The sequence below is a fragment of the Perna viridis genome, chromosome 14 (assembly GCF_037379345.1).
Source record: "Perna viridis isolate PV_CMFRI_1.1 ecotype Kerala chromosome 14, ASM3737934v1, whole genome shotgun sequence".
In the NCBI taxonomy this organism is placed as follows: Eukaryota; Metazoa; Mollusca; class Bivalvia; order Mytilida; family Mytilidae; genus Perna; species Perna viridis.
In genome coordinates this window covers 28,918,532-28,930,755 of record NC_142458.1, presented here as the reverse complement: position 1 = coordinate 28,930,755, position 12,224 = coordinate 28,918,532, and positions in this window count along the sequence as shown.

The following is a 12,224-nucleotide window of genomic DNA, read 5'->3' as shown; positions in this document are numbered from 1 at the left end:
AATAAATAATGCATGGCATTTCATAATTAAAACACGTTCTTTCTAATCTTGTGCGATAGGTTATTGAAATGCAAATATATACTTTTAACGGTAAACATACCTAACGTGAAATAATTCTTCTTTAAACATTATTTCTACAAATTGCCATTGATTTCTTGTTGAATGCAACTCCTAGCATAGGTCAGCGGTGAAACAACTGTAGCAAATCTCGACAACCAATAAATTAAAGAAATTTTAAAACCAAGACAGAATTAACACACAACAGCGAACACAAAACAACATTCAATACATACAATGCAATTTTTACAGAATTGCACTCTTTGACCAGAAAAGGTATTTGGTTGTCGTGGATTATGACGTATTGTTTTATATACAGTGTATACTTTTTTGTTGTTTAGTTTGTACGAAGGCCCATTTAACTCATTTTTGTAGACTAAAACAAAATATTTTAAACAGTTTAAAACAATTCTTGAAATCCATATTTCTCGGAAATCATATATATGAAGAGTTATATATATACTTTATAATATAATTGTAGTATTTTTTGCACGAACATTTCTCCGCGTTGTTCAAACAAGGAAATGTCAATATCTACAATATCGAACTTTTATGACAATCTACTGTTCTGAGATTATGGAGATAGTATACATCATGACATCAAACGGTTTTTGTACGATTTTATTCATAAGAAATATAAAACAAATCTGTGACGCAGATACATGTATGTTTTGACTGCTATATAGGGGAAAAGTGTGAAAAAATGTTCGATCTATTTTCTCCATATTGCATTTCAACTAAATTTGAAATATCGATTCATTAAAAGGGCAAACTTAAAAAAAAAAATAACACGTTGATGGTCATTTTTGGAGGTAATGAGGTATAATAAACATGATGAATACTAAGAAAATGCAATCATATGTTCCCAGTTTTAAGTGCAGTCCGTGTTGTTTATTCACTTTTTTACTTTGCATATATTATTTTGGTTATTTTATGTTCTTTGTTTTGTGTGTCTGTTTTCCATGTCCCTAGATTACATTCCTTTGATTTCTGCTAGAATTTTGGTTCCCATGATTTCTCTTAGACAGAGAAGTACTTAATGAAATAAAAACCACGTGTTAAGCTAAATTGATTCTAATTTTATCCTTCATACAAAACTCTCAAATGAATGAAAAAAATACATCTTATAGGACTTACATCAACAAATAAAAGGCAGTATATTACAACACATGCTATCGTTTTAAACAATGTATATACTTTATCAAATACTGCATCAAATATGCGGAGCATGACAAATAAATACATTTTCTAAAAACATGAATTTCTAACTGTCTCTGCCCGATACAAAACATTTCCAAAGTTGTTCTATCCTTCGGGTTATACACTGACAAGAACTGAATCATTGTATATGCTGATGGGAATCTGTAATAATATGAATGAATATATTGAAGACCAATAGATTTAAATTTTGAAACTATCAACATAAAGTGATATTCATCTTTTTTGCATTATAATTACGCACAAATGAATGCACAGCTTAAAAACCAAGGTTAGTTAAGACCTGTCATTCTCCCGATGAGTGTAGGGAATAGATCATTTATACCAGCATAGGAAACTCCTCTTAAATAAAATGCAGCTAATGTCGTCATATTATTCAAAACATATGGAAACATGTTTAGGACCAATGTCGAAATATATAATGTTTTTTTTTTTTTTTTTTTTCTTTTTTTGTCTAAGAAATCACAAAGAAACGTTTTTCTTTTTTTGCCAAAATATCAATAAAAAACAGGTTTTTTTTTCCTACAACAGTGCTACTGAATACATGTACAGTGTAATTACCATATCATCTTTTTACTTTTTTAATGAATACTAGTAGTCTAAATTAGTCTAATCTAAAAATGTAGTCCTTAACATAATTATGCTTTTAAAATTATTATCAATAATAAATATTTTAAAATTAAAGAATTTAAATGTCAAGATCTAACTGAGCCATATTAAGCTTAGAAAAGGGAATATTTGAACCTGATGTACGTAAATGCATTTTCTGGATTACAACTACTTCATAGTCACTTCTCGATCGATATTTTTTTTCATCTTTAATCCTCTTTAAAAATGTACATGACAATCTTGTTTTATTTTTGGTAAAAACTTTCAAAAATCATTATTTGATCGACAAGGGAACAATGTGGAGTGCCATGTACAAATAAAAAAATACTATAATTCTATATCTCATGTAAGTCTTCTTAATGATGCAACCTGAACGATCTTTGATTAAGTGTTAGAATGAAGATTTTCATTCTTATTTTAAGAAAAAGATCTCCATTTGAGAATTTATTATTTTCCTTAAATCTTCAACTTCGATCTGATTTGTAGAGAAGTGTACCAAGAAATTATTGAAGGAAAATAATGTTTGTGGTTATGTATGAAACCAAGCCCAGAATATATCAATTATATAGCATTTGTTTTGTGTTTATTGGTTCTGGAAACAAAACTGATAACATACCCGACATCAGTGACTGGGTAGTACGAATTTATCTACATTAGAACATAGATCTGAAATGACTCCAGATATTTGTACATGTAGATTAAATTTAAACTAAAGAATCAAAACTTGGGGTATTTCACTGCAAACCACGAAGTGAACGATTTGATTACTCATTTAAATTGAAGTATTATGCAGCTTTGAAGCCATACATGTGATACCGTTCGCAGTTCCAATCGTATTATTGATAACACAGAAATGAGTAATGAATCATTAAATTAACAAGGGTTTTGAATTTATTTCGATTTTAAAACTAAATTCATTTTACATGACGAATTCAATTTCAGGTTAATGTAAACAATTGATGTTAAAACCCTGCAATAGGTGAAATTATTCCACTAGATTAGGAATGACGAGGAGAAAAGGCCGTTGATAAAAATATTATCAGGTAAATTTGTAATTATTATAGCAAATAGAAGGGGGTTCAGTATTATGAAAATAAGCAGGAATAGTTTCCTTAACTGTATGATCATTTAACATACAAACAGTTATGATGACATCAAAGCCTTTTTTATATATATTTAAGTTGAAGAAAATGGTTTTTGTGATTTTTCTTGACGATCAATTTTGGGAAAAGTTTGGAATAACAGTAGGCAACTACAACTTGAGGTCTTTCATATTTTGGACTGCTAAACGAAATTGTATCCTAATCCTAGATACTATAAAAAAATAGTGTAACCTAGAGACTTGTACTGCACGTAGTTTGGTTAAGAGTTGATGACGGCCATTGCGTTTAGAAACTGTACCGTGTTATTGTTATTTCGATTTTTCCATTTGTTGTGATTTACTCTGCGTAAAAGAAACCTCTTGCTTTGCAATGGTTAAGATACTATATTGAAAATGTTGACCGATTCTGTTCTTGAGATATTACCAATTCCCATGATAATGTAGTGAATAACGAAAGGAAAACTTTGTGAAAGAGTAATCAAGTACACCAATATTTAGTCGGAAATCAAAAGAACGTTATCCAGGTACAAAGACCAGACAAACACAACAAAGAACATAAAGTAACTAAAACAATACATACAAAAAATAACAAATGCCAATGAGCAACTTGGACTCCACTAAAAAAATTTTGAAAAGATTCCGACAACGGGTGACAGTGAAAATAAACGTCGAAAGTGCAGGCCTAGGAAAACAGATGAACGAGAGGACCGGAAACTTTTGCGTTGTCTAAATGTGTTCGACGTAAAGGTTTGAAGTAAATTACGAACAATGTGAACAATATGCTACCCATTGCTATATCTTCGAGGACTGTTCGGAGGCGATTACGTTTTCATGGGTTCACCAGATGGAAAATTCGGAAGACACTAACAATTCGCACAGAGAATCGAAAGAAGCGAGTATAGTGGTGTCGATCGAAACTACGGTGGACTTTGAATAGAGAGTGAAAGAGGGTGATATTCAATGATGAAACACGGGTGGTCATCGATCAGAACAATCGCGTTTATGTATGGGGACGCCCCGACGAAATCTGGCGACCGGAATGTCTTGGCCTTCGTGGAGGCAGCAAATTTTCGGCGCTGTTTTGGGGTTGCATAACTTATGAAGGAGTTGGAACTTTTACAGATGTTCTGGGAAATATTCACTCTAAAAAGTATATAGAAGTGTTAAACACTGTAGTATGGCCTGTTACTGCCCGTCATTTTCCGACAGCTGATTATTTGTTTCAAGAGGACAATGCTTCAGTCCACACCTCTAGAGAGATCAAGCGCTGGAAAACAATATCAAATGTATGACATGGCCCTCTCAATCACCAGATATCAACATTATAGAAAATGTGTGGCGTACGATAAAAAAATTGCTTGCAAAAAGACTTACATGGAATTGATTCTAGAGCAAAATTAGTAAAAGAAGTTAAGGAAATCTAGTTTGCATTTCAATTGCATTATATCAAGAGTCAGTATGCTTCAATTCCAAATCGACTTCTTCATGTGATCAGGTCTAAGGGTCATGCAACCAAATATTAAAAAATAAGATAAGGAATTTTTTTATTTATGTGTAATGTTGCATTAAATGTTATACTGTTTTCATTTGTGTTGTTCAACACCAGGTATTTTGATGATTCACTTTTAGCCATACACCGTAATTGTAAGAAGACAAGCGCGATACAAACAGTCTGCGTAGTAACGGCAAACTCTGGCATAACGTACTTGTTGTGATATAAAACACATACGAAAGGAAAGGTGACAATTCTGAATAAAAAGTCATCACATTTGTGGTAAAGTTTGGTCAGTAGTTTTCATTTACCATCGATATCTAAGTGTAGGTCAAGATATGAGACTGACTTCACAGTGTCTATAGTATCCTTTATCTCAAGTTCTTTAGAGTAGATGCCTTGTATCAAATCCCCGAAACTTGGATTGTTTAACGATGATAAGTCATCTATATTAGCGGAAATTGAGATTAAAGGATATAGCCAAACGATGTTCTTTCTTTCGGATCAGATCAGCTATACAGTCACCCCCATTGGAGTTTAGGAATAACTTTCTTATTCATTCCACTTAAGCCAATTTACGAGAATGGCAGATTTTGGAATGAGTTTCTCCTGACGGTTTCTTGACTTCTTCTAAAAGTTGAACTGTTAAATAGTTAGTGTTATGATTGTGCTTTTCACAATGCTGGTATAGGACACATTTGAACTAGTAGTTACTTTTGTGTAATTATGTGTTTTAGTTTTCGTATTATTCAGTTTGAATACTTAAGTTGATGTTTTTATGGGGGTTATCCCTTATTTTATTTGTAAAGCATTTATGAATCAATTTATAGTAACAGTTGGCAGGAGATGCTTTGCTATGTTTACAATCTTTACCGACCTTGCATTTAAAGAATGTATGCTTGTTTATGTTTGGATTCAACTGTTTTATTACACAACAAAAATTATATATTCTTTTATATTTTATTTACATTTCATATTTCATTATTTCAGCATTTTAGAGGTAGTAGTCTGTATCAAATCCCCGAAACTAGGATTGTTTAACGATGATAAGTCATCTATATAGCGGAAATTGAGATTAAAGGATCTAGCCAAACGATGTTCTTTCTTTCGGATCAGATCAGCTGTACAGTCACCCTCATTGGAGTGAAGGAATAACTTTCTTATCCATTCCACTTAAGCCAATTTACAGGAATGGCAGATTTTGGAATGAGTTTCCCCTGACGGTTTCTTGACTTCTTCTAAAAAGTTGAACTGTTAAATAGTTAGTGTTATGATTGTGCTTTTCACAATGCTGGTATATGACAATTTTGAACTAGTAGTTACTTTTGTGTAATTATGTGTTTTAGTTTTCGTATTATTCAGTTTGAATACTTAAGTTGATGTTTTTATGGGGGTTTTCCCTTATTTTATTTGTAAAGCATTTATGAATCAATTTATAGTAACAGTTGGCAGGAGATGTTTTACTATGTTTACAATCTTTACCGACCTTGTATTTAAAGAATGTATACTTGTTTATGTTTGGATTCAACTGTTTTATTACACAACGAGAATTATATATTCTTTTATATTTTATTTACATTTCATATTTCATTATTTCCGCATTTTTTTTTTAATCTGGGTTATGGTCGTTGGTCATTCATCCTCTGTTTGTTATATAAACTGCTCCTTTTTTCTGGTCTTTCTTATCATTATTTGACACTTTTTGTGTCTAAAGTTCAAATGATTTTCTTAAGATTTCACGAACGTTTTCTCGTTAATTTAGTCTCAAAATGAGACCTGATGCTTCTGATGTATGTCCTAGTATTGGCGTCACAGCTGTTCCCTTTACACGGCTTCTATCCTTGAGGCCTTTGATTTTACTGTCTATCCCATTTCTGATTGAAAATCAGCTGGGCCTTCGTCTCATTATCCATGCATCTAAGTCATGTATGGTTACTAATTGGTCCGCAAACATTTTGTCATATACTTTTCATCAGTAACCTGAGTCTTGATATATCTGTTCTTTGCCCATTCACTATATGGTCTTTGTTATGAACGTCACATCAGTTTTATGGTTTTTCTTCTCTGCGCGCGGTATCCCTCGAAGATTTTGGCCTTCACGCCCTTTTCTCAGTTCAGTCCTTGATCTTACATTTGGCACATTCTTTCGTCTATGACCGTTTGATGTGCTGCAACAAGTTTATTTGATTTTATATCTTTGGAAATCTGGTATCTAATATTTTTTACTTACAGGGCAATCGTAGTCTATTGATGTACGATACAAGTATGATTTTGTTGAAAATCCAGGAGGAAGTCATCGTAGTTTTGTTCCAAATATTTTTTAATATGCAGAAGCAACGGTAACCAGCAGAAATTACAATTTCAGTAGATTAAATATTGTTTTCGAAAACATAATTATTATATTGAACGAAATTTCTACATGCATTTAAAAGTCCAGTCCCCCAGCATTTGTACTTAATGTAAAAAGCAGCACAACATGTTTTTTTTATGACGTTATATCTGGAAATTAAATCTGCCGATAACAAAAATATCTCGCATGTGATATTAACAGTCGTATTTCCTCAAAAGAAGGGGGATAGTCCAATTTGCTGGAGATATTGTATTATCGTCCTAACATAATGTAACTTTCGTCTTGTGAAGCGAAATTTTATAATCAATTTATTATGGACTGCAAGTCTATTACTAATTAGCACAGGAAAAGACTTTTAGAAGTAGTTCTTCCCTTCACTATTTTACGTTTCATTGTTCACTTTTCCTACGTGTGATTATAAATACTTTATAATAGTGTATGTAAAGGTGATAAAAAAATCTCTGGAATAAAAATCGATATAAGTAGGAGATAAGCTTAACAATTATTATAAATGACGATTAATGTATGTGAAAGTCATATATTTATATTTTTTCAGTGACCATAATTTGTGAATGGCACAAAAAAATATAAGCTGTCCTGATGGAACGCTGATAAGCATACAAAGTGGCTAGTACGGGCGATCTCTCCTTGGATATTTAGAATGTGATACACATGCAATTTCGAATTCTTGTTTGCGTGAAATAGCCATCGACCAGCTTGGATATAATCTTAAGATCAGCTGCTTACTAACACCGGAAAATAAAGAAACCCATGGACCAAATCCTTGTCCTGACACAAGAAAGTTTTTTAACATGACATTTCATTGTGTATTAGGTAAGTCTATAAAAAATCGTTCTCCGCTCCACCTCAGCATTACAAAGTTTCACGTTCAACTAAACCGATGTATATTTGTTTGAAACAATGTGATTACTAAATATTTTTTCTTTAATACTCATCCAAAAACACTCTATACATAAGACAAACTCTCTAGCTGCAGTTACACATCGAAGTGTTTTTTGATATGAAACTTTTAGTGTTCCATAGCATATGATTGTTCAGACACTTGATAGAGGAAAGTACAATATAGAAAAAGGCAGGGTAAAAGATTCCAGTCAGTTATTATTTATTATTATAAACAAAGTTTATATAGCGCCAACACTAATAAAATTACTCTAGACGCTTTACATTACATAAATAAATATATGAAAGTACACACAAGCACATATCCATACACGAGTATACCATAATACACCCACATACATACCGACAGTCACAATTGCGCGCACAGTCGCATACCATCAAATACACAACACCATAATCACCACCATGTGATAGAAGAGTGCTTAGACATTATTGATTAAATTGTTAATTTTGAGAAAGGGAAGAATATGTAATGACTTTAAGAATTAGTATTGTTCATGTTAACTATAAATTGAATTATATGCATGTAGGGGCATAAAAAAACCAAAAAGGCTTACGGATATAAAACAATCAAATTAGGGAAATAAAAGAACATATTATGACAAACAATAAGTAACAAGTAATAAGCAAGTCAAAAGATACCTGGAGGACAGAAATACTTGTACACAAATAATAAATGGGCAGGTAAACTGGACACATAGAATGTTTATGTACACATTCACATGGTCGATGGATGTGTCTTATATAATTGAATAGTATATATATTTTGTATTTTCGGAGAGCTCGCTTTTACTCTTGTAATAAACGTTACAGTCAGTTTTACACGTCTTGGAATTATAAATCCGTGCCAGACTATACCACAACCATACACACAAAGGAGAACGCCATAATTACACAATTCATGTCAAGTCACATACATGCATACACACACATACGTCATTCAATAAAATATAAAATATATTACATCAAAAATGAAACCAACGATAAAAATATGAAAGTCATGAGAAATGGAGAATACAAATATATAAAATTTACAACAAAATATGAATGTCATGAGAATAAAAATATATTTACAAAATGCAGCAGTCTAAAATAATGAATAATTATCTAATATTTAAACCCACTAAATAAGAAACAAAAATGAAAATAAAATAATCATAGAAATGTTAAGTAATGTTAAGTTAAAGCAAAATATATCACAGTGTTCGTCAAACAATAATTCAGTATAGTCATTCATATGCTTGCCCTCCCAGGTTTTAGTGGAGTCCGAGTTGTTCATTTACTTTTGTTACTTTGTATGTATGATTTTAGTTACTTTATGTTCTGTGTTATGTATGTCTGTTTTCCATGTCTGGTCTTTGTCCCTGTATTACATTCTTTTGATTACCGCTATAACCTTGGTTCCCTTGATTACTCTTGCCTAAACAGGTGAGTTTTTATAGGTTTCTTAAAAACCTCGACAGACTGTTCGTTCTGTAGAGTTGACGGTAAACCATTTCATATCTTTGCGGATGCCCTGTCAAAACGACGCTCCCCATATGTTTTTTTGTTCGCACTCTCGGTAATGTCAAACTTGTATGTGACTGTGAACCTAAGGTTCTTTGTGGCTAATGTCGTTTCACAAGGTTTTTAATGTATTGAGGAGCACGTTCACGCAACGCCTTGAAGGTATATCTCAAAATTTTATACATAGGTCTAAATTTCACAGGTAACCAATGAAGCGATACAAGAACTGGTGTTATATGTTCGTATCGTCGTGTCTTTGTAATAAGGCGAGCGGTTATATTCTGAACACGTTGGAGTTTCGCAAGATAGCTTTCAATTATTTAGTATAGAAGAACGTTGCCATAGTCAAGGCGAGATGTCACTAACGATGCCACAAGAGTCTTGCACGCATCGGTGGTAATGAACTTTCGAATCCTGGCAATATTCCGAATTTGGAATTGACATGCTTTTGAAATTTCACATACTTGCTTCTCCAATGACATTGTTTTATCAAAGTACATTCCGAGGTTCTTGACAAAGGAAGCATCATGTACAACACAAACGTCAAAACTGAGAGAACAGTATGAGAAATCGAATGCACGCTGTTTTGAGACAAAAATTATAAGTTCTGTTTTTTTCTGATTAATTTGCAGTAGATTTTATGGCATCAATAGGATAATGTCCGATAGGCACGCTTCAAAGTGTGATGCTACATCGTTCCAATTGTCAATCTGCCTGATAACTGGATACGCCTGGGTATCATCTGCATATCAATAATAACTCATATGATATCGTTTGCAGATCTCGCCGATTGCTTTTGCAAACATGCAATAGATCTGAGGTCCAAGGACGGATCACTAGGGGACTCTGTAGGTCAGTTCTAAACTATCGGATTGCACGCCATCAATAGAAACGGACTCAGTTCTTTTACAAAGGTAGGATTCAAACCAAGAGAGTGCACGTCCAGAAATTCCATAAGAATATTGAAGACGTTTAAACAGAATAGAATGGTCTATGTCGTCAAATGCTGCTGAAAGATCAAGCATAACTAATACAGCACACTTCGTCTAAAGCGGACACTATATCGTGATGAACACACAACAGTGCTGTTTCAGTTGAGTGACTTGACCGATATGCCGACTGAACACGTATGTAAATTATTTGAGTTTAGGTGGCATTGTAAACGAGTTGAAACTGCCTTTTCCAATACCTTAGACACAAAAGGCAAGTTAGAGACAGGTCTATAGTTTTTAAGCGTGTCGGGATCCAAACCCTGCTTCTTAATCAAGGGACGAACGAGAGCTTCTTAAACAGTGCTGGCACAGCAGATTCCGATAACGATGCATTGATGATTTGAGTGATAATCGGAAGTAACGAGTCAAGACATGGTTTTAGCAATGGTGTAGGCACATGATCTAATTTGCACGACTTGGAAGTAGCTTTCAATACAACTTTTCGCACTTCATCCATAGAAACTGGATCAAAGTTTACAGGCTGATCTCCACATAATTGTATATCAACACGCTGTTTCCTGTATTTGTATGATTTGCTGATTTTCATTTACTGCGAATAGTTTCGATTTTATTTACAGAGAATTTTCCAAGTCGATTCGATAGTTCGTGAAAACTTGGATGTGATGGTAGTACAGTAACATTTTGGTTTCCAATGAGCTTGTTGGTAAGTTTGAACAATTATTTTTGATCGTGACCAGATTCCTCGATTTTGGTTGAGTAGTAGTCTCGTTTAGACTTCAGAATTAAACCACTGACGATGTTTCGTTTCTCGCGATATACATCTTGATGAACTGTCAGATTTGTTTGAAGCATTACTCGCTCAGCGTTGCGGCAATCCTGTTTTGCCATCCGTATATCATCGGAGTACCATTCGGTATTCGGTCGAAGTGTAAGTGTTTTTGTTTGAAAAGGTGCATGCTGATCTAAAAGAGAACTTAACTCTCCTGTATATACTTTAACCAAATGATGAACATCACCTTCCGTATTGATGTCACGAATTTTACGATACGTTATAGTTTTCTGTTGCTTCATGGGTTTAGCCAAAGCAAGATGTGACTGAATCGCAAAATGATCTCCTGAGGAATTACCCTTGTTATTGAAAAGACAGGGATCGAAAACACTTGGTGTGTCCAATAATATGGCACCATTTTCCTTAGTGATTAATACATCTAGCGTGTGACCTTTTTTATGCGTTTTGCCCCTAGCATGTTTGTTTTAAGCCGTGTTCTTCTAGAATTTCAAGGAAGTTACGAGCGTCTTTGTTGTTGATGTCGTCTAGGTGAAAATTAAGATCTCCAGTTATCACAAACTCGTCGCTAGTAGATGATATAGCACTAGTTTCTATTTCTAATATGACAAACTAAAATACCCACACTTTATCATCACTAGGATATGTTTCCAATCCACACACTCTATCATCACTAGGATATGTTTTCAATCCACACACTATATCATCACTAGGATATGTTTTCAATCCACACACTATATCACCACTAAGATATGTTTTCAATCCCCACACTATATCATCATTAAGATATGTTTTCAATCCACACACTATATCACCACTAAGATATGTTTTCAATCCCCACACTATATCATCATTAAGATATGTTTTCAATCCCCACACTAAATCATCACGAAGATGTGTTTTCGATCCACACACTATATCATCACTAGGATGTGTTTTATATGTTTCCCTGCACTCTATCATCACAAAGATATGTTTTCAATCCCAACACTATATCATCACTAGGATGTGTTTTCAATCCCAACACTGTATCATCAGCAGGATATGTTTTCAATGTCTTTGTATATTGTTTAATGGATTCACGTAATTCTTAGGGTCTTGTCTGAATTGTACACAGTTGGGTAAGTTTCTCATCTTATGGTAAATGGTACAATGGGGAATGGGGACCGGGGAGTGGGGAATGGGGATTTTTAATGGGGAGAATGGTGAAATTAGTTCTTATATATTCG